The sequence below is a fragment of the Vanellus vanellus genome (assembly GCF_965231255.1).
Source record: "Vanellus vanellus genome assembly, chromosome: 1".
Lineage (NCBI taxonomy): Eukaryota > Metazoa > Chordata > Aves > Charadriiformes > Charadriidae > Vanellus > Vanellus vanellus.
Window position 1 is genome coordinate 130,455,445 of NC_138905.1, and position 24,833 is coordinate 130,480,277.

Below are 24,833 nucleotides of genomic sequence, written 5' to 3' on the forward strand. Positions count from 1 at the left end.
CAGGATGGCAGAACTGAAAATACTACTGGTACTAGGAAAGCAACAATAATTGATAAAATCTAAGACACAGAGAATAAAGTTTGCCTCAATGCAAATCATGTATATATGGGTCATATTTTTTCTTCTTACTTTTTTCCTTTTTAAGAAAGACATTTCAACTTACTTTTATTCATTCAAATCCCAAGAAATGTGTATTAAACAAAATGATTCCCATATTGTGGTTTTGAATTCTCATATTTCAAATCTTTCCAAATGGGACCAGCATATTTATTATTAATAACCATAATTTCACAGCCTCCCCATCTGCACATTGCCATGATCTTGGATAGCTTTAACTGAAACATGTGTGTGTATATACACATATGTATTACATGAAATCAAGAACTACTTTATAAAGGTGGGTTGTTTTTTTTTTGGTTGGTTGGTTTTTTTACCTGAAAGAATTAAATATAAATATCTACTTTGATGTCATCATTTCAAAAGTCATTGTGTACCTCTTCAGGACACACCGTGAAATTCCCATTGACACTAATGGAAGCAGAGTTAGTTTCATGAACCAAACACTTCTGAAAATTTTGTGAAGACTCCATGTGCACAAACATTTGCAGGAACCCTAGAAGGGACCCAGGGCTTTTATTTTTCCATCTGCAATTTGTTAATGCATTAAGCTGTAATAACTTTGATTTTTTTTTCTCTTTCTTGATGTTTATTACAGATTTTTCTGTCATTTTCCTAGCACTGGCAAAATAAATGACTTGAGAAAACATTTTACCATTCAGGCAGGTGTAATTGATATCTCTTTTTGTCTAGAATTTAATAAAGTTTTGAGTTGAGCTGCTTAGCTCCTTCTTTCTTTTCTTTGTTATTTTGTAATTGTTTATGCCCTTATTTCTTTTAAGTGATTCAGAAGGTGACCTTGAAAAATAAGAGAATAAGGATTTTGAAAGAAGCAAAAGCACTATATAAGCACTAAAGCCTTGCATTACTATTACTAAGTTGTGTAACCACCTTTCTGTCACAGGTCCAGACTGGCCCCCGGGGGACTGGATGTCAGGGAGGGTTCTTTCCCCCTCTAGGTACCACTGCTTTAACTCTTTATTACCTCTGAATTAGATTGTCCTCACAGGCTGCAAATAAGCTTGCTCATCAAGTAGCCCCAGGGCAATATCTCTGTCTTTCTCTATGTCTAAGGCCAATTAGGGTCTGTTACTGGTCTCCCTCCTCAAGAGTGTTACAGAACTGCAAAGTTAGGGACAATTGCACGCAAAATTCATCCATTGTGTGTTTGTTTTCATAGAATCATAAAACAGTTTGGGTTGGAAAGGCCCTTTAAAGGTCATCTAGTCCAACCTCCCCCTGCAATGAGCAGGGATAGCTTCAATTAGATCAGGTTACTCAGAGCCCCATCCAACCTGACCTTGAATATTTCCAGGGATGGGGCATCTACCACCTCTGGGTAACCTGGGCAAATGTTTCACCACCCTCATCGTGAAAAAATTTCTTCCTTATATCTAGCTGAAGTCTACTCTGTTTTAGTCTAAAACTATTGCCCCTTGTCCTATCGCAACAGGCCCTGCTAAAACGTTTGTCCCCATCTTTTCTGTAGGCCCTCCTTAAGTACTGAAAGACTGCAATACGATCTCCCTGGAGCCTTCTCTTCTCCAGGCTGAACAGCCCCAACTCTCTCAGCCTGTCCTCATAGCAGAAGTGCTCCAGCCCTCTGATCAATTTTGTGGCCCTTCTCTGGACCTGCACCAACAGGACCATGTCTTTCCTGTCTGGCCAGTAGGACTTAAGTAGATGTAGTCCAGAGCCCACTTTCCCAAGTGGTGCTTTTGGGTAGGCTTTTCCACGTGGCAAATGCCTATAAAGATTCAGCATGCGACTGTGGCCATTTTTATTCAACTAAAGGTAATTTATGTCCACTTCTTGGTGGCGTTTGTTCAATTGAGTCTGTGTACTCAGGGGACATCATGTATCCACAGAAGAATTTTTAATTCTTAGAGGAGACCTGCATTACTATTGAGAAATATAAAGGCAGGAACTTGCCGTGAGATTGGCAATATTTTGTTGTACCCGTGTTCATTTCCACCGTAGAACAGTGAATTTCAGCTGATCAATTTATCTATGAAATACTGCCTTATGCCATAAAGTACTATAGGGAAGGATGGACTCTTTTCAAACTCTGCATGGGAACTGCTGCCAAAATGTCTTTTACTTAAATAGAATTAGAGTCCGTATTTAATGATAAAAGTGCTTACATGTGACAAAAAGGCTTCTATAGTTGCATTGCCTTTCTGATTAACGCTTCCCAGCTACAAACCTAACTAACCAAAATTATTATAGAAGGTAAGATTTACAGTGCTGTAAATATTTCTCCTTCTCTTAAAAGAATGAAACACTGTCTGAAATAGTAAAAGCAATAATTTCTTAAGTTCAGTTTGTAATGGGCATTTGAACAAAACATAACGAGAAAAAAAAAGAAAAAAAAGAAAATAAAAAGAAAAAGAAGAAAGTTCCCATGAGAGATATAGGTTTCCATCCTTCTAGGAACCCCAGCCCTGGGTCAGGTGTCTGTGTCCTGAGGCCTCCTTGCCACAAAGGGCACAGGAACGAACAGAACTGTCCAAGGCAGCTAATAAAAGATTTTGAAAAGCAGGCATCTCATTCTGACTGCAGTCTTCCTCTTGAACTTGGTTTGAGGTTATGAACCTACGTTGGCCTTGTCTTATAGTATACAGAGAGGTGCATATTTTTTGAGGTAGAGAGAGCAGAAGTGGAGACGGACAGAGGAATGACAAGTTTAGGAACTCACAACACCGTGGTGCTATTTACTCAAGCAGGGACCCTCTGCCTGCCTGCATGCACGTGCCTGACTAAGTTGTATAAGAACAGTTGAAGTCTTGGTCCCTTTGTAGCCTGCGGGAGTTTATGCGCTGACTTTAATGGAAATGGGTTTTCAGTCAGAACAAGGGAACTTTTTTCACGAGTACATTTATTAGACTGGAATATAGTTTCCCATAGGAAGTGTCAAAGGCAATAATACTAATTCACCTCAAAAGCTTTTTTACATTCAGCTTCTGTGACCTTATGAATATTTTGGTTTCCATTTCACTTACACTAATATATTTTTAACTCCAGCTTTGAGACTAAGAAATTACATGTGTTATATGTCCTATTTGGAGACACTCTTCCTTACGAAATATCACATATTTCACCAGGTTAAATGAGGCAAGATTTGGATTAATAATCATGACAATAATGAGAAAATCAGTAGTGTATATGTTTAAATACATAGCCAGAGCGCTAAACCCAGCTCATAGGGGAATGTAGTAAAATGGCATTTAAATTCTCAGTATTATAGGGAATCATGGTGACATTTCTAAAGATGTTACTAAATGAAGGATTTCAATTTAAACAAAAAAAAAAAATCACCCAAAATTTTCTGTGGAGGAAGCAATAGTTCCAATTTTCCAACTAGCACTACTTCAGAAAACTTCAATTATGAAGACCATTAGTCTGACCTCATTTACCAGCACAGAACTCACTTAAAACTGATTATAGTAGCAACTTATCTGTCATGCTCTTTTTAAATACAAAGGACAAGAAAAATCGAATCAATGTAATTATACTAAAATATCTTCATTTTTCATAATCGTTTTTATATGTTAACAAGAAAGAACAACGTAACCTATGAAGTAATTACTTGTTTCTATCTGATCCTTATTTTTGTAAGAAAAAAAATTAAAACCCCAAACTAATTATTTTAAAAGTCTTCTTTTTACCCTGCCTTACTTTTTATACCCTGGAGACTAAAAATTGATGTGCTTGGTGAAACAATTAACCTAAACGCTCCTCTTTTCTGCATATATTCTTGTAATGTGTGTTGAAGAGAGGAAACAACAAATAAATCAATGAATGGATAACTGTAGATATTGAAATCTTTCTATTCTTTCCCTCTTGGATGACTTATCGTCGGCTGAAAAGAAATACAATTTGATGGCTTTTCTAACATGGTTTTAGATAGGGCTGCAGTTGGGCCTGACCAGTAGGGCACTTAGAGGTGTTTGCATGCTGCGTCCTTCCCTCCTCCTGTGACCTGGTCTGAGCAGAGCAGTACACTGCAGACAGTGCTCAGACACCGACGTGGGGATCCACACAAATACTGCTCAAGAGAAGTATTCCCCTGAGCTGGAGTGGCTACAGTTTTATAGCCCACCACTGGCTCAAGCTGAGGTTAATGTCAGGGTTTGCATTAGATGTAGGTTAAGGGAACAAACCTGTTCCAGGAGGATGCAACGTGCAGGGCAAGATCAAAGTCGGCACTTGCACTCACTGGTTTGCTGAACGGTGCGGTTATCTTCTGCGGTGAACAGAGGTCTCTAGCTACGGCTAAAGGTGGTGCTGAATTTTACTGCATCTACAGGCACATATACATGTTTATAGCTGGATGCTGTACACGTCAACATCAGAGCCAGAGGACACCTCTTTGGCTTTCGAATTGTATGTGATCTCTTTGTGTCTCAGAGACATGGTAGGACTTTCAGAATTCAGCAACAAGTCCGTGTTCTGTGAAGGCTGCCAGCTCGAGTTCTACTTCCGCACTTAGTAAACACAGCTCACCTCAAAAGCACTTCTTTCTTCAAGAATTTAAGGAACTACAGATACGATACTCACTTATTCAGCTCCTTCAGTTTGGAACTGTTCCTGCAGCCTCACTCAGGTTCAGTCCTGAGTCAAGATTTAACTCTGTGAATACATACATACATGTGTATATATACATATACTATACACATAAATATTTCCTTACATATACACACACATAGAAACACACTCCCTCATGCAGCACAGTGATCATTATTACCCTGGGAAAAACAACAAAGTACTCAACTTACTGACAGTTACTCTCACCCAATCAGGACCAGCAATGAGCCTAACTCACCAGTCCCTGCTCCTCCAAAATGAATCCCTAATGCTGAATTTACTGCCACATCCTTGTGACCCCCATACCTCTCCCTTAAATATTGCTGTTGTCACTAATCCTTATTCTAGTATTTTGAATTTAGAGTATTATCCATGTAAGAACTTCTGGCTCCAAACCAGTGGACTATAATCCACACTGCAGTCAAATTACCATTATGGTAGAGGACCTCATTATCCCTTAGTTAATGGTGATACATCTTTATAAACTGTTACTCTTGTGCTGTGGTACTTGGGCAAGAAACCAAGCATTTCATGTTTTGCTGAGTCCTAACCCTTGAGTCTAACACCAACATCAACATGAAACTTTTTGCACTTTCCAACAACGGCTTCACGTGAGCCCTCAGGTCCTTGACTTCCCAAAAGGAGACTGAAGTTAAAACCTGAGCTTCACCCATAATGCAACTTCAAATATAATCAGTCTATAAATTTCCATAGGTTACTACCATATCCCTGAAAATCGGAACTGTTTTTAAATTGTTTGCTGCTGCTGATGTCCCTGATCCTAGTATTAGCAGCTTGAGAAGATCTAGAAATTAATGCGCCTGATCAACTGTTGTTTTCAGCCTGAGTCCTGATCCATGATACTCCAAAATCATAGTCCAGTTGCACCAATGCAAGTTAGAACCGTAAATCATAGTCTCAGTCCCTGCTGATACCCAGAATCTTAAACCTACAAATTTAGAAGGATACAGAAACAAGCCTAACTCCTGAGCTGTAATCTACATCTGAATGCCAAGCACCATCCTTTGCTTATTTGTACGCCAGTAACCCTTTCTTGTTCAGGACTACCCTTCAAGTTGGCACTACACCAGTACAGCTCAGCTCTGCAAGCCTTGTACCTTGCTTCTATCAAGAGGCAAACATTTTTTCCTCTAATCTCTGCCTTTACACCAGACATTATCATATTCTTTGATACTAAATGTAAGTCTTTGTTTGACCATAGCAATAATCCCAGCTATTAACTCTTTCCTGTATTAAATTGAAGCTGAGCCACATCTTCCTCATCCAGAAATTATGAGATGCAGTGTTTTCTGTAAGTTTTCATCATCTTAACAACAATAATATGATTTAAGCAGTAAAACTATTTCTTTAGACATTGCTGCCTCAAACTCTAACTCTGATATGTTTTGCTGACAAGTGGACCCTTCCTGGTCCAGACAACAATGTGATACTTATTCCTCTCAGCCAGAGCCTTCTTACCAGCCTTGCGTGATCCCATTTATTTGATATTCTTCTTTCTCTGGATTGTATACAAGACACAAACCTAACTGCAATATTTCATGTAGCCCACTGACCTAAACTCTCCTAAAATATAAACCTAGCCTAACCCTCACCCAGAAACAATTGCACATTTAAACCAGTAATTGCCTTCCACATCTATGAACGCTCTTCCTTTCTGCTTCGGCAAGCAGATGAGCATGTGGTGAGATCACACAAGGTCTCACTGTTGGGACTGGCAAGGTATGAGTTAGAACTAGATTTTGCTTTACCATTTATGACAGCAGGAGTTGGGAGGGAATGAGGTTTAATATGTGAAGGCCCTAGCCTTCAAGCTAACCAGCACCAGAGGTTATCTTAGCCAGTGATGGCTAAGAAGATGAACAGGTATAAACATCTTAATCATGTGTAAATTGGAAAATTGTGTAGATGCTTGTTCTCGTTTGTGTGTCAAACGGAAAAATTATAAGTTTTCTTCTTTTGGTGGGGGTGTGTGGCTAGATTGCTGTTCTTATAGCTATCTATATAAACGGTCAGACAAAAGGATATAAGTGGAAAACCAATGGGGAAAAGTTTGAAAAGCTCATCTAACTAGCCGTGCCTGTGGCATGTTTAGGAGTAAGAATTAGGCTTCTATATATCAAATATAGCAAAGTCCAACATTTGTTTAACTTTTGCAGCAAAGAAATCTGAAACAACCAAGGAGGAGCTAGCTGTTTGACTGGAGGAATAGTTCACTGAATTCTGGGATTATTTGGGAGGCTGCAATCTGACAATCCAGACACTACTGTTTATTCATTAAATAAACTCGACTACTACCTCTATTAAATACGTTTGGCTCCTGCTTTTATGAATGCTATCTGGGTCTTTTCTGAAACTGTAAAACTGAAAGCACATGTTTCTGAATCTGGCAACTTGTTTAATTCTATAAAGCCAGCACAACTGCCTCTGGGTTACCTGAGGGCTGTGGCCCACATGAAGTCTGAGGACTGATAGAGAACTGGACATATTAACGATAACACTAGGATTTCATCAGGCAGAATTTGTGTCAGAGTTCATGATTAAGACAGGTGCTCATGACTGCTGCCCATCACGGGGGCAAAAGCTGTTTCCCCCCTGGAATCTGTAAGACCTAGGGGAAGGGACTGGTGCTATAAGCATATAAAAATTACGTCCTGACTCTGTGCATCTGGCATGATATAGAAACACTTGGTTCTTTAAATCCTGTTACTTCTAGTCTTAACCCTAATGAAATTACAGTGCCACCACCCATCAATTCCTAACAGTGTCTTAAAACATTCACTTGCGAGAAGCTCCTACACCAGCCTCCCGGGAGTGAGCAATAAATCTCCCAGTGCCTTCTTGCTCTCCTATGCCCTAACTCTAGCCTTAATCTGTCAGTGACAGTATGCAGCAGAATCTGTCACGAGCTCAAGAATTAACATGAAGCCACCCATATTAGTACTGTGACTGACTTCTGTGAAAATGCCCAAATACTTTTTGTCAGGCCAGGACCTGGCAGGAGATACCTGCTATGGCTGTTAAAGCTGCAATAAGATTTAGAACAGCAGAGCCAGCTGTATATTTTGGTCCTGTTAGGATCAATAAAGTTTGTTGCTGACATGGGCAAATACCGTGAGGAGGGTGAATTAAAGTGGTTTTCATCATGGTTGGGGTTAGGTGTGGAACAATCCCGTGTTTCTGTCTGCAAATGCTGCACGTCTAACTATGATGAGCAATCCTGGAGCAGGGAAAGTTAATCCTGGGGTGTTTGAGGACTTCCAGATCATCCATGGAAGGGGAAGGAAGGTTGGCTTTGATTCTGCAGGATACGCGTTGACTTTGTTGAAGGCAGGATTACATCTGAGTCAGACTTAATGTCAGTCTTTAGGAAAGTGGGCTGAATTTAACTAGGGGTTATCTTAATTGCTTGACTGTATAAGAATAACATAGCATTAGCTAAAAAAACACATTTGATGTTAAGATCCAGGTAACTGCCACTGGAAGAAGAGTAAGACTGGAAAGTACTGAATAAAGGTGAGCTGTACGTTTGTGGTTACTCCTAGGGTCAATCGAGGTCATTATAGTATTATGTTCTTGTATTAATGTCAGAGTTTGGTTTAGGATTAGCATCAAGTCTGACCATTGTGCTTCACTAACAGATCCTACAAAGCCCGCAGAGCTAAGATGAAGGTCAGAGCCAGCAGTGGCCTTTGGCCTTTGATTGATACTGGGACTCAGGAAGGTCACTGTGCTTGTCTGTTAATGGTTGTGTTAGGGCAGGTATTTGAAACAGCAGAGCTAGGTTTATTGATCGAATTTGCAAGATTACCAGGGCTAGGCTGATATCTTAAGTAGGTCATACTTAGTGCAGGGACTAACAAGAATTGCTGCTCTACTGTGTTAAGTTTGTAATTAGAATTTACTGTGTCAAGGACTAAAGAGCTGAGGCCAGCAGGCTGGAGAGGAATCAAACTGAGAAGATAGGCTTGTTGTTTGTTCTGGACGTAATTATCCCTGGGCTGTGGGACACCTGATAGGATAACTATGTAGATGAGTCTCCATTTAAAAATAAAATAAAATCAGAGGGGTGGGATAGCCCAGGTGATGGAAAAATGCTGATAATACCCATGCCCTGAAATTGACTGCATAACCTTACTTCTAGTTTATTGCAATTTATAAAGCTCAGACTACCCTGAATCCCCTCCACTTCAGAGCGGGAAATGTTGCCTAGCTCAAGCACGGTGTAGCAAAACCACATTTATCCTGCTCAGGTACAGCACTGAATTCTAGCTAATAAGCCTTCTGAAATTCAGAGCAGTGGACAGCTCTGGCTGGGCACAGACTCGTTCTGCACCTGAGGCACATCAGGACTTATTATTTCAGATGTAGCTGAAATTGCCCTGAAATATTTTTCTGTTGTAAAGCCTAAACTTCTGGTGAGTTCTGGAGCATATCTCGGGGAAAAACAAAACAAAACAAAACAACACAAACTACCCAAACCCTACCCCCACAAAAAAAAATAATATAAAAGCATGACCCAAACTACAGAAAACTCTATAATACAGAAGTTGAGAACACATTTTCAGGTAACTTAAGAATAGGTTACTTTACAACCATAATGTAACTATTATAAGTAAAATATTACACATGTGTGGTATTCAGAGTTGTCTTCTGTGGATTTGAAATAGGATTTGAAAGAGGATTTCTTTCCTAGTGTTTTTTGTGAAAGCAAACAACAAGAAGAATAAGTGATATTTATAACTTCATTACTGGAAATACTAATAAAATATTACTCGCTGTTTTTATTTCAAAAGGAACTTTCACTTAAAAAAAATAAAACAGATATTACTAAAATCCCAACAACTTTTAAATTTTGCTTTGGCATAAGTATACAATATGTAGCCATATAACAGTTGAAAGGGTCTGAATCTGTGAAAACATATCAAAGGGAAAAAAAAGTCCCAAACACTTTGCAAAATGATTTTGAACACTTGTTTTAAAGAGAGGCAAACAATTAACATGAACCACTTGCTAATTCTCTCCATCAAAATAAAAGAAATTGCTCTACATTCAGAGATAAGGTGATCCAATTTTGGGAAGGATGTGCTGCCTTTTACACATGCTAAATAGCTGAAGCCATACTTCCAAATCAGAAAAATTCAACTGGTTAACCATTAGGGATCCTTTGCCTTTGATTCTGTGATGAGTGAGAATGTACATTTGTACCAAAGCAGCACAGAAAACCTCCATTCCAATACATGGTGAAATGATAAAAATACTGGGTGATCTCATGTTTGTCATTCCAGGTGGGACAATGAGGTTAAGTATAGTGCACTGACTTTATCTTTTCACTTTATCACTGGTACCTACAGTGTTGCAAGGAAATTAGTAGACCAATGAAGGTCCTGCAATGCTCTGAGAATTATAATACTGTAAAAGACACTGCTACCTGATGGTCCACTGGTGGCCCAGAATACCCCAGTTCATCGCAGACTCTGGTCTCATCTGAGCATCAGGGAGCAGCTGATATGAGCATTTCCAAGCAGCTCAGTCAGATTATGAAACAGCATTGGTAATGATGTTCAGTTAATGAGGTTTGGGCTTGTTCTAGATGTAAATGACAGGGACAAGGCTGGGAAGGAAGAAAAGCCAATGGTTAATGGCAAACAGCACTGACCTGAGCACAGAAATCTGACTAAATGCCCATTCAAGTCAATGGAGTGATATAATATACATGCACCCCTGATCAGTGAAAAAGAGGAAAGAATTAGGACTTGAAAACAGAAGTTGGCACTGATATAAAGATTTTCAAGGAAATTTTCTCATGTGCCACAAAAAAATTAAGTAGACACTGAGAATGGGAAATTTCTTACTGAACTATGGTTACCTAGTTATTCAGTATATATTGCAAGTTATGCTCCCTTTTAAACTAGAAGAGAGAGAGAGGCAGGCTCAGAATGAGATTAATTCCTCCTGTTTTAGCTATTGCATTACACTTGGATGGATTACTCTCTGGAGACACCTTAGCCTCCTAAGTTTGTTTAAAGTAATAACAGAACAGGGAAGACAGTGTGTATGTTTTTACTTGGAATTACCTGTTTGATTGTTGGAGTCTGCTGTCTATATAAAACCATTTTGTCTGACATTTTTATAAAACCTGCACCAAAAGTGCTCCCGTTAGGCTGTACCCATTTAGGTGAGGTCAGTATGTTCTTGTTGTTGTATGGTATATCTACTCATCTTTCTGAATAAGAAATGATTTTCTAGAAAAGGTCAGTTGTAAAACAATCTTAACTGAGGTAGTGCAGCCCGTGGTAATGATGGCTGTTCTCCAAACAAATCTGGGTAATCTTGTTCACTTAAGTGAAAAGTAATATGTGCATATATTGGCTATAACCCTGATGTTTCAAAAATACCGGTCCAACAGATATTAAACAATGCCTAGTCACACTAATTTTATGAACAGACATTTGAATTTTATTACATGTATATTAGTGTAGAATGATTGACAGTGATGTTTTCCAGAGTTCGTGTTTGCAGGCAATTTCATTTCCATTTAAAAACAACTGTATCTTGTAAGCACAAAGAAGGAAAAGGAGGGGTTATATCTCTGTTGCCCATCAGGTGTAGCAATGTGAGGACACCCGGAGAGCAAAACAGCTGGTGCTGAGCCTCCCATGTCCATGGTACGCACAGTTGAAGCAGGGGAAAGAGGAGGTTTCAGGCCAAGTCTTGTCTGGTTCCGTGGACTTGACCTCCCATGTGCGTGTGGGGCGCACTAAGTGAACTCCTGCAGAGTTCTCTGAAGTGCAGTTACTTCCAAAGGAAATTCAGATCAAGTGCTCTGAGCCACCTCTGTGATGTGCACCAAAGTATAATAAACAGGGAAGACTGGAGAAACACTTTGCAAGAGTACTCCTGATGCAAGTAAAACACTAATGCAGATGCTCAATGAGAGTAGGCCTCAGGAAAGTGCTAATGAGAGTAAACATTTTTTTCACCCACTTTCAATTTTGGAGACATAGGAGTCAATTTACCTCTCACCTTCACCAGCTGACAAGTGAGATGAAGCAAACAGATTCCTATCCTGTTTGCCTATAAACATCAAATTATCTTAATCTTCTTCGTAAATTCTGCTCGCTGGGATTATCACGGGAGATTCTGAGACTTAGACTAACACTTCCAATTGAAAGCATAATACCAAAACATATCCAGATGTGGAAATACAGTGCTTATTAGGTAAATAGCTGTAGAAATAGCTCCTTTTTTATTGAATAAATTGCTGATGCAGAGTCAGGTTATCCTCTTCTTCATTTATAAGCAGGGGAAGCGCTAGGGTTAGCAAGACACTCTGGGATAAAGCTGCCAGGCACTCAAGGAAAGGTTTTTCCTTTGTGAACTATTGAAAAGCTAATGCTACCTATTCTACCTGTTCTCACAAATCTTTGGTGCAATCACCAAACTGGTAGCAACTGAAGAAATGGGTGACGTAAGAAGCAGAACATCATTCAAGTTGGGTATATAACATCTGGCCTGAGGAAAATATAAAATATGAAAAAATGAATTAAAACTAAGTTAAACAGAATAAATACAAACCATGGAAGATATCGATGTGTAAATACCTTTTTCTGATTAGAAATTTAATTGAATTTCCAAATGCTCCTCTCCAGCCAAATGCTGAGGAAACTCTGTTGTGTGTTTGCAATTTCCTGGATGTCCTAGAACTGATTGATGACAAGCACGTTATCATTTTGTCACAAGAGACAGTTATATATGAAAAGAAAAAGGAAACATTTTCTCAGCATGAAAGCTGCAGGTGTACTTAGCAAGAAACTTGTTTTTAATATAGTGCCATTGCATTTTCTTAATAGGTAAGATGTCTGTGATCAATCACTTAGGCTTGAACGCTCAAATAGATTTTGAGACGCTACCATTCAGCAGACTAGCCCGTAATTACACTGGGGATATGAGTTTAAATGCTCTCATTTAGTTAATAGTAACATATTATGGTGTAATCAATACACAGAAGCAATTGTTTACTGTTTGTGATAGCTAATGATGTTTAATTCTGAGAACTAATGACTTGGATAAGATGAAAAGTAAAAGCAGAAATGTAATTTGTGAGTAAGGCAAGTTTCAGTTTAATAAAACTACAAACTGTTCAGAGAGCGAAAGACAAGAAAATGCCACTTCAATCACTACAAATATATAATCTCAAATCAGAGAGCTTTTTTTTAAGTACTGCAATAAGCAACAAAGAATGATGAAAAGAGAATTTGTATTAGCCAGAGCACAAACCAGGTTTTTACCAAAGTCTCATAGAAGCCACTGGAAGGTTGTTTAAAGTATGTATTTTTGGTTAATAAAATTTACAGCTGTCAAGGACATTTATTTTAAAGGATTTCATATGACTTACAAGTCGTGCAACCAGACATAGCCCATCATGAAATTTGAAGTATTAACATCTTTACCAGTTAATATTGGAGACAGAATCATGGGGTTTGTCATCAACCCCCTTTTTTTTTGTAGGTTTGTGTGTTTTTTCTTCTTTGGGAAGACATGCTGTACAGACCATAACCTCAAATGAAGAAGCAAACAATATTATTGGTTTTATAGCTACTAAAAAAACCTTGCTGCTCCTCCCATGTCAACTTCCATTTTCTCTCCCACAGCCTACTGCATTCACTTCTGATTTGCTATGAGCTTGGTTAGCTATCAGAATAAATCAAATGTGATAAGTTATTGGCACTAAATTGTCATTGTAAATATCAGTTAGAAGTGTGCTATTTTTAATTTTAAAAGGGTAAATCAATAAAAGCCAACTTCATATGGTACAGAGTGTCCAGAAAAATAGGCGAACCAACAGCTTTTTGTCTCTAATGCAGAAGAAAAATGTAAGGTGCCATTGTGGTTAGTGATCTACTGATACACAATATGCCTGTGCTTTTCAGGAACTAATAGATCGGAATGTTTTTGTTGTTTTAGATTTTAACTTTGAAAGAATAAAATCTGAGGGACCATAAACAAACACTGAAATTAACAGGACTCTGATTTAATTTCTCCTTAATAATGACATAAATGTCTTCAAAACAAGCACACCATTGGAACTTGTCAAGTCAGCTTCCTGTTAGGGAAAAACACGGTCGGTGATATGGTACTGGGATATGTTCTCAGTGTCACTTGTTTCATTCAGATGCTGTGTATGGCCTTTGTAATGCACATGGTCATAAAAGTAAAATTCTATTGGAAGTTGACTCCCAGGTGGGGTAGGCTGCAGAGGAGGATGGGTGACTGTGGCAGCCCTGGCCATGACTGTTAATCTTGCCGAGATGCACACAGGGCTTTCTTCAGAGTCCTCAACTTTGACACAATACCCAAGGACTGCAAATAAGTACCTCTGAAATTCATTGTGCTCTAGGAAATTAAGGCAGGTAGCTTTCCATCTTCCCATATCTTCCCTGAAGAACTAGCTATACAAAACTAATATGGAGAACATTTTTTTTTTTCAAAGCCTTACATGTCAATGCTATGTGCTTACATGTAAAAGCTGTATAACTATTGCCATCACAATTTTGTCTTCAGGAGGAAGAATGAAATTGTGAAAATGAGTAAGCAATCGCATGACCGCACGATTGCTTTCATGATGGCCAGATTATTCATGTTTTCAAAAAATAGTTATATCCACAGTATATGCAAATCTAAGCAGAAGAGGGTTGTGGAAAAGAGGAGAGAAGGGGAGCGGAGAGCCGTGCTGTCCCCACTGCTCTTCCCGGCAGCCCTCCACATCAGAGTGGCAGAAACAGGTCTCCTGCCTCTCCAGTACCCGCAGGTGGATACGAACTGTCTTGGCATACAGGGAGAGCGTCCAGACTGCAAGACCTTCTCCAGGGGCAACATTGCAATCTATGCAGGCTTCTGCTCTTTCATATTTGGATGCTTCTGCTCTTATTCATAAGGATGAAGGCAATGGGTTAAACACATCCTTCCTGTAAATAACTGCTCTGAAGTGGAAGCAAATCCATAGCCAAGGATTTGAAATGACGAAGATTTGTCTTTTATTCATAGTATAAGTTCCTCCAAAAATTTGGAAAGGTATTTTTTACCAAAGATTAAAGAGAAGTTAGTCCTGGAGACAAAAAAAAAGCAGTGATGGCGGAACAAAAGGGAAAAAAAAAGAAGATTGTCATGGAGCTGGGTCTTCCATCCTCTGCAACATGTATTTGTGCCTCAGCTTCTTTTTGGTTGCTTTTTCAATTATTAATCTAGATGTTCATGTTATTCCTGGCAAAACCAGAAATATTACCTTTGTCTCAGCTTCACCCTTATCATTAGGAGTTCTTGAAGCATAATTCTCTCTCTGAGCTCTCCATAGCATATAAATGGAATGCCACTGACACCGAAGCTGAATTATATTAAAAAAAAGTAACATATTTAATCCAATTATACCCATGATATACTAGGATACATACATTAGCCAGCTATATATATATAGGCTGTTTTTCAAAGAGATTAGAGAAAGTACTGACATAAGCCCACGGTTGTTGGAAATGTTCCCAAAAAGACCTGTCAGGTTAGATCATTCATTCATGGCATGCAGCCTGAGTTCAGCTGAGTTCCAGCTGCTGACAGGCGCAGCGTTGCTGCAGCCAATATCAGAGGGGTTTCTAGGAAAGGTTATGACAGTCTCCTACATCGGATGCCATCACTGCAAGGGCGTTTGGAGGTTTCACAGAGCACCAGGAAAATCCATTTAGTAAGCATGTGCTGGAAAACTTCCTAAAGGACGCAATACACTGCAGGTTTTCTCAAGGAGCTACTAGCATGGGTTGCTCCAGAATGTGGCCCAAGAGCGTTTTTGAGGTTATGTAGAAATACAGCAAACCTGGTAGGTAGCCTGCCTGCAAGGCAATTCTCAGCTTTTCCAAAGTATGACCATGAAAATAATAATAACAATCACCTCCCCCACACACATGAGAGAGTGCTCTGTTTTAGAGCCTGCATTATTCCATTTCACCTAATCCGCCAGTAATGCCATATGTGGAAACCATAGGCAAGACATGATAAAGAATTTAGTCTATGGAATTATGTATATATTTCACCTGAACGATACCCGCTGTTAATTTACCAGCACCTTAGATTGGACCCAGAACAGCTACATAAGCAGTAAGGCAGTTAATAATCAGACCCACTGTGTTTTATACTTAGTATAATTTTTGGTATTGTTATATGTAGCATAACAGGTGCATCTAATGCTTGACAAGCAGGGAAAGAGCTAATTTGTTAAAACGGCTCTCAATGTCCATACAGCTTTTTTTTAAAATTGTGTGGAATTAAGCCAATAAAAAAAAACTTTTAGAAACTTGGAGGTGGGTACAGCTTGATACTGAAGATGGCTTCCCATTCCAGATCCTTCTGGCATGGCCCGTAACCAGGCTGTTCACAGCCCTCCCTCTATTTCTCCCAAACTGAGACCATAGTGCTTTAATCTAGACATGGTTTATGGTAATAGTCTGTCATGATGTTCATTGCTTTTTTGAATTTAGACTCTCATCAAAGTTATGCCATTATGCTCTAGTGAATGTATATCACATTTCCTAGTAAGGATCATGTCTAGAGTATTATAGTGACTAAAAGGAATGACAATGACTACTCTCTTGCCTCTGAACGCAAACCAAATGACAGCCGCAAATTATAGTTTAGTTTGTTGCTGTTTTTTAAAGGAATACATGAACATAAATAGATAACATCTAATACCCCTGGCTACTTAGAGTAATAATTTTTAGGGATATGCTATGTCAGTAATATTTAAATTCATCTGGCTTTAGTTCCATTTTTTGCACTGCTCAACTGAAGTTTGGATTCTTTATTGTTATTGAAAACAGCTATGAACTCTGATAGGAAGTTGATTAAGCTATTTGTCTAGGGCAATTTAACATTTTGGAATTTTAGAAGATTCCAGTTTTAAATAGCAATAACAACTTCAATTCTTTTCAGTTATATACTTCTACATTTAAATTTCTACTAATGTTTAAGTTTCAAATTATAAAAGCAAGTAAGTTATATCAATTTAATAAAAATGATTAAAATATATATTTTAAAATATAATCGTCTAAAAAACCTAAAAACATGAAGTTTGCTGTTCAGTTAAGTGGGACTACTGAAATTGCTTAGGTCACATATGCGTTATAATTTGGTAATTGCTGCAAAATTAGTTTGAGACATCGTATTAAAGATGCTTCAGAAACACAATGTACTGCTCATTCATGTGAACACAGGAATGATCACAGAAAGAACTTATGACATTGTTTATGCTGCTTATGAGGGTGCTGAGTTAGGTTATGCATTATGGTAGCCTGAGAATCACTCTCCCTCTGTTACCAAAATGGATTTTTTCTTACTGGCAAGTAGATGACTGGCAAATATGGAATAGGGAACGGGCAGCAAGGGACACATCAGTGTTATATAAAAAATCATCCATCTGAAAAAGGAACGAGCACAATCCCCAACAGTAGCCTCCTCTGAATTACCTTCAAAGTACATAATCTCTTGTGAAATTTCACTCTGAGCATCCTCATTGGAAGACTCCAATGCCAAGCGTGCTCCCAGGAGGTGTGTTCATATTCATTACAGCTGGAGCAAGAACCATCAGACAGAAGACAGAATGTAGATGTTGAGCCTGAATGTGCACCATGAAGACTAGGAAAAAAAATCATTTAAATACATGTACACATACATTTTTAGATTTTGTTTTGCTGCTGACTTAATCTAACAATAACAAGAAATTATGTCTCCATACATAATGTTAGAGCTACTTTAGATTTCTTTTTAATAATCAGACACTTACCAAATGATCATTTCATGCTTACAGTGCTTTAGGTTGATGCTGCATTTGCTCAAATCAGGGTCTGTTCTTTTATTCCCTTGGATACTGTCTTTCTTTTTGTGAACCTTTCATATTCACAAGGTATGCCATGTATTCTGCACCCAATAGATGCCATAGAGCTCCAGCTGAAGGATGCTATGCTTGGTGTAAAGATTGCTGAAATCACTGTGCCCTACTCACGCCAGATAGCTGTCAGATCTGAGCTTGCTTGATAGCACAGAGCTTGGGCAGAGTGTGTTTACAAGGCTGTGTACAAAGCCTAACATGGGAAACTTATGTCTGAATGCAGACTTTACTTGATTGACAGTTCTCTATTCGTAGGACCAGTACAGTAGTCACCATTAGAGTCTCAGTACAGTACTATCTGAGAAAACAAGAAGCTAAAGGTAGTAAACATAAGGGTTTTTCTGACGGCAAATACTGTCAAAAGCAAGAATTTTTGTCCTATTCTTACAGTACATATTATTGCCTTCTGCATCGTGGTAAGCTTTAATAATATTATTTCTCCATGTATCCGAACCTAATAACAATAAAAAGCCCATTAAAATATGTATCTGACTAGTAATAAATTACAAATTATTATGTAGTCATCTTCATCCACTTTAATATATCAGTTCTTGTGTTTGTTTGCATTATTATCTTGTCACATACTTGTAAATTCTTTGTTCCTGTTGGGAACACTTTTTACCCTTTAATCTTTCAGGAAATTCAGGAAGGGAAAAAAACCCAACATTAAAACCAAGCCACTTACTTCTGTCCAAAGAAAAGAGCCAGCAAGAGATTCTGAGGCATTAAAGGCTAAAAGGCAGGTACGTCAGGCAAGGAGAGAACAGGAAAAAAAAATTATTAATGGATGTGAAACATTCTTAAAGGTAGGTACTCTCAATATATTTTTATTTTAATGCCTGAACAACTACAGATTTTTTCTCAGCTGTAAGGCCGGAAAATTAATGAACAGGTACATTTGCTAGGTTTTTTGAAAACCCTCTACCTTTTCACAACAACAAATAAATTAAATGGAGGAAAGCACAATAAAGTAGTTTGAGCAAAGGGGAAGGACTCTGGGGAGATTGTAACCTTTAGTCAAGGCTGTAAGAAATCCCTCCTGTTTGAGACGGATTCTCAGACATGCTTCCTGAGAGGCAAAAGATCCCACCTATGGGATTTTTTGCATCCTCACCTCCATCTGAAATCTTGGCATGTTGAAGTGTCTCTTCTCAAGTACTAATCTCAGAGGTTGTCCCATTCAGGCATATGTTGCATGGATTTACAATGAAGTCATGAGAGACTTCTGGAAACTCAGCAATAATCTGGTGTCAAATCATTAAAGAAATTATGTCTAGGTTTCTTAATCTCCAAACAGAAATAAACTGGGGAAAGAAACCCAGCAGTATTTATTATATTGTCTTACAGAGCTAAAATTTACTGTTATGAATCTACTTAATTGTTTTGGAAAAACGCGTGTTTTCCTGTGAAAGAGTAAGTGACCAAAACAAAGAACACTGCAAAAAAATCCATCTACAAAACAAGAGGAAGGCTAAATTCATGGAAAAAACCCAATATATTCTGGGATCCAATGCCTTTGGCTGTCCCACATTTCTTGGGAAAAAATTAATAGTTATGTTGCTGGAGAAGGTGAAGCTGCAAACTTTAAGCAAAGCAGGAATTAAATGAAGGGAGAAGATATATGAGTTTAGACATCCTCTTCATAAACAAGCTCCTTACCCATAGGCTACAAAGTCATTTTTCCTATGCTTTCTTTGGACTGCTGGATATTTAATTACTGTATGTGAAGTGGAACAGCTTCAATGGAAGGGATTTATTGTGCCTCAAAAATCCTTACCTGATAATGCTTAAATCAGTCCCATCACCCTGGGCAGGAAGGGAGGAGGAAGAGAGCCAAGCCTTCACAAGCCTTGCACCAGTCTGTGTTTGAGAGGGAGTTTCCATAGATGCTCAGCTCAGGGTCTGAATTTCTGTTGGGGACAGACAACCTGTGCTGGCCTGAAGGGAAATGTCTAACTCTGAGAGAAAGGTACACTTTATTATGTGTTTGCTCTCATCGTTTCGTGTCCTCTGGCGTAGATGTTCATTACTCCATGTGCTATTTTCTGTGATTTGCCTTCTTAAACACAAGGTTTTCTCCCTGCACGGTGCAGAGAATATAAACCCTTAGGAAGGGCTGTGAATGTCACTGGGGAACTGTGTACCGTAAAGATGGGCAGAGTATTGTCAGTCTGCAGTCTGAGACTAACTTCTCTTGAACAGTCTCAAATTCCTCTGTAAGGACATGACGTACACCTGTGTTTTGACAGGTGGCGGTGACCCTGGCCCTGAAAGATCCAGTGATGGGCAGAGCATGCTAACAAAACTACACTTTTGTTTTTCCTTCTCCTTCCAACTTGCGGTACCAAAATCAATCTTTTCCGACCTCCTTCTCCATCCTTTGTAGTAAATGTTCTCCGGGTCACATCATAGCCTCATGTATTTTTTTGCAGCCCCGCTGATTTCCCCATTCCCTCAGTGACAGCTGTGTAGTCACATTACCTTCATTTTATGTCAGCTGTGGCACCTAGGTGACCTGAGGACATCAGTAAATTGGATCATTGCCTCGGATTGCCTTAGACTGCAGTCAGTGCTACTTTGGGTATATCTGTGGAGAAGCTTCCACTTGTACCCAGCTGTAGCTGGTTCTGCAGGACTGATAACAGCAGAAGCAATAAATATTACATTTGTTACCACATTTAACAGGTATTACTCTGGATAAGTATCAGAAATGATCCTGCTTCATAGGGAAAAAGAAACATTTTTAATTTAGGCACTTTGCAGAGCCACCTCCTTGTTCTCCGCCCCAGTACATTTCAAGAATTTGATTTAAGTTGACAGAAGATAAGAAGATTTAAAATAATGCCTGACACTTCATCCATAATCCTCACTGTGGTGCCATCTTCTTGCCCTCTTTTAATTTAGTTTAATACAGTGGCAGGCGGCAAGGACGTGTTAGGTGCCTTCATTTTAGATTTCCTGATTCTGCTAGACCGCTGCGGTCATTTGCATGTCATTGGTGGTACACTTCATAACACGAAACATACCTCCTCCTGTGTGGAAAGACAATAAAAGTAGCCACAAAGAACAAATAAATGAATTCTAAGCTGTGGTATGGGGTTAAGCTAAGTAGGCAATTAGATCTTTGAAAGGTGCTTTACCCAGCAGCAAAACCAGATAAAGTTGAACGACCTGCACACAGATTTTGCAAAAGAAGTATTGAAGAGATAAAATTCAGTTAAAAGTACTTGAAATGGTATTTCTTTGGCTATGATTATTTGGCCAATATAAAACCTAGACAACCAGAGTAGGCACATTTTGTGCTTTCTAGAGAACAGCAATCATCTTTCAACATAGTGCCGATTATATAACCACTCAACCTCTGTAAATTGGCACTATTTTCCTTGGTAAATACACACAATGACAACTTAGAAAAGAAACAGGAAAGTTTCCAAACAAATGATCAGATGGTCTCATTGCAGATCACACCAATGGAATGTATTGGATATACTCAGCAAGGTTTCGGTAGCAGAGGGGCTCCGAAGGGGGGCTTCTGTGAGAAGATGCAGAAGCTTCCCCTATGTCAGATAGAGCCAATGCCAGCCAGCTCCAAGACAGACCCGCCACTGGCCAAAGCTGAGCCCATCAGGGATGGTGGTAGCTCCTCTGTGATAACATATTTAAGAAGGGTAAAAACTGCTTGCAACAGCAGCTGAGAGACAGGAGTAAGAATATGTGAGAGAAACAGCCCTGCAGGCACCAAGACCAGTGAAGAAGGATGGGGTGGAGGTGCTCCAGGCACTGGAGCAGAGGTTCCCCTGAAGCCCCACGGTGAAGACCATGGTGAGGCAGGCTGTCCCCCTGCAGCCCATGAAGGTCCATGGTGGAGCAGATATCCACCCTGCAGCCCATGAAGGACACCACAATGGAGAAGTAGATGTGCACTGAAGGAAGGTGTGACCCCATGCAGACCCCGCATCGGAACGGGCCCCTGGCAAAACCTGTGAATGTGTGGGGGATGCACGCTGGAGCAGTCTGTTCCTGAAGGACTGCACCCCATGGAAGGGACTCACACTGGAGCCGTTCACGAAGAACTGCAGACCATGGGAAGGACTCACGTAGGAGAAGTTTGTGAAGGACTGTCTCCCATGGGCAGGACCCCATGCTGGAACAGGCGAAGAGTGTGAGGAGGAAGAAGTGGCAGACATGAGGCATTGCCCCCATTCCCCATCCCCCTGAGCTGCTCACGGAGAGGAGGTAGAGAAGTTGGGAATGAAGTTGAGCCTGGGAAGAAGGGTGAGGTGGGGGGAGGGTGTTTTTAAATTTGTTCTTATTTCCCATTATCCTATTTTGATTTTGATTGACAATAAATTAAATTAATTTATCTGAGTCGAGTCTGTTTTGCCTGTGATGGTAATTGCTGAGTGATCTCCTCGTCCTTATCTTGACCCATGAGCCTTTCATCATATTTTCTCCCTTGTCCTGTTGAGGAAAGATAGTGAAATATCAGCTTGATGGGCACCTGACAGCCAGGCAAGCTTAACTCACCCCATGAAAATATAAAAGAGAATCCAAGATTCTACAGGGATAGGTCCACAATAAATAAATACATAAAATAAATCTCCATAACAGCATGGACAGAGACATGCGGAATAAGACAATTATTCAGCGATCAAGTAAATTCAGTTAAAATCTGAAGATAATTAGTGGTCTGTCCTCAAAACTTGTCTTGAAAGCTACTAGTATTGGTAACAGTTGCACGAAATATCATCTTGGTCATTTCATTACAGAGGGATGCCTCAGGGGAAAAATACAAACCAAACCAAAGCAGTCGTTTCACTTTTTGGAAATTCTTTGTGTCTTAATCCAGGCCAGGAACTTTCTTAAGATAGTCAAAAATTCTTTTCAACAGAATCAAATACTGTGACCAAAAAACCATGGTATTTTTATGTAATGGGAAACAGGGAGGCCTAAATCATATCTTGGAAAAGCTTGTTGGATAGAACAAAAGAAAAAAACAACACCCAAAAAAACACTGACTTGTTTCAAATACAAAGTACAAGATTTACTAACTTGCCAGATTTTTATCTCTTTTTTCTCATATTACACTGCTAATAATATACCTTTGTTTCAATCCTGACACATTTGGTGGCCTTCTACAAAGGGGTTACAGTGGCAGTGGACAAGGGAAGAGCAACTGATGTCATTTACTTGGATTTGTGCAAAGCGTTTGACACTGTCCACATGATATCCTGTTCTCTAAATTGAAAAGACATGGATTCAACAAACGGACCACTCGGTGGATAAAGAACTGGCTGGATGATCGCACTCAAAAGAGTTGCAGTCAACAGTTCGATGTCCAAGTGGAGAGCAGTGATGAGTGACGTTCCTCAGGGGTCGATCCCGGGGCCTGTACTGTTCAACATCTTCGTCAGCGACATGGACAGTGGGGTTGAGTGCACCCTCAGCAAGTTTGCTGATGATACCAAGCTGTTTGGTGAGGTAGACATGCTGGAGGGGAGGGATGGAGAGCCTGGACAGGCTGGAGAGGTGGGCCCAAGCCAACCTCATGCAGTTCAACAAGGTCAAGTGCAAGGTCTTACATCTGGGTCGGGGCAATCCCAAGCACAAATACAGACTCGTCGGGGAATGGCTGGAGAGCAGCCCTGAGGAGAAGGACCTGGGGGTGCTGATTGATGAGAAGCTCAACATGAGCCAGCCATGTGCGATCGCAGCCCAGAAGGCCAACCGTATCCTGGGCTGCATCAAAAGAAGTGTGGCCAGCAGGTCAAAGGAGGTGATTCTGCCCCTCTACTCCACTCTTGTGAGACCCCACCTGGAGTACTGCATCCAGCTCTGGAGTCCCCAACATTAGAAGGACATGGACCTGCTGGAGCGTGTCCAGAGGAGAGCCACAAAGATGATCCGAGGGCTAGAGCACCTCTCCTATGAGGAGAGGCTGAGAGAGTTGAGGCTGTTCAGCTTGGAAAAGAGAAAGCTCCAGGGAGATCTTATTGCGGCCTTCCAGTACCTAAAGGGGACCTACAGGAGAGCTGGGGAAGGACTTTTTACTAGGGCATGTAGTGATAGGATGAGAGGGAATGGCTTTAAACTAGAAGAGGGCAGGTTCAGATTGAACATTAGGAAGAAGTTTTTCACTTTGAGGGTGGTAAGGCACTGGAACAGGTTGCCCAGAGAGGTTGTTGAGGCCTCATCCCTGGAGGTGTTCAAGGCCAGGCTGCGTGTGGCCTTGGGCAACCTGATCTAGTGGGAGGTGTCCCTGCCTATGGCAGGGAGGTTGGAACTCAATGATCTTCAAGGTCCTTTCCAACCTAAACCATTCTATGATTCTATGATAATCTGTGAATTAGCTGAGTCTCATTTTTAGATGCCACACAATAAATGTCATGGTTTGCTTTCTACTTTTTTTGCTTGTAGTTTGCTGTTTTGCTGTTCTTTTAAACTGGTGAAAAACATGTTCCCAATATTACTTGTGTTGTTGTTTTGTGCTTTCAGTTAATCCAAAACCTGTCACGGTCTGACATTTCACATCAGAAGACGCTGCAGACTTTAAGAAGCATATGTGCTGATTCATGTCCCAGTTCAGTTTTCTCTGGAAAAAGCTGAAGACTATACTTAAATTAGGTCAGCAGTTGGACTGAAAATGCAGAAGAAACTACTGGAAACACCTTTCTTATTTCTTCAGTCTTGATTAAGTCTACTGGTATAGAAATGAGGAGAAAATAACAACGAGAATTCAGAATACCATTTATGGAAAGTTTTGTGTGTATGTAGTAAGAGGTATTTTTTCTTTCTCTGTTGGTAAATTAAAAAAGGACAAACAACAGCCTATCAATCATATCAGACTATTGAGCTGAAGGCAGCTATTTTCTATATACTTTTGAATATAATATAACATTAGTTCATTCAATCAAATCAAAATATGTTAAAATTTTATTACAATATGATTTAAGCTCCTATGAACAAGGGGAGTGCCAAGGTTTCTCCAGGCTCTCCAAATTCCTTGCTACAGAAGATACTACAGCCTTTGTACTTGACCATACAACAAGTAGGTTGACTGCCTAAGAACTCGTCTGAAATCTGCTTGGCTGCAAGCCACATGAATCTTAGCAATGTTGAAGTTGTATGAAGTCTGAAGTCTCAAGTGGTGTGTAGTCTCAAATGGTCTACAGTCTCATGT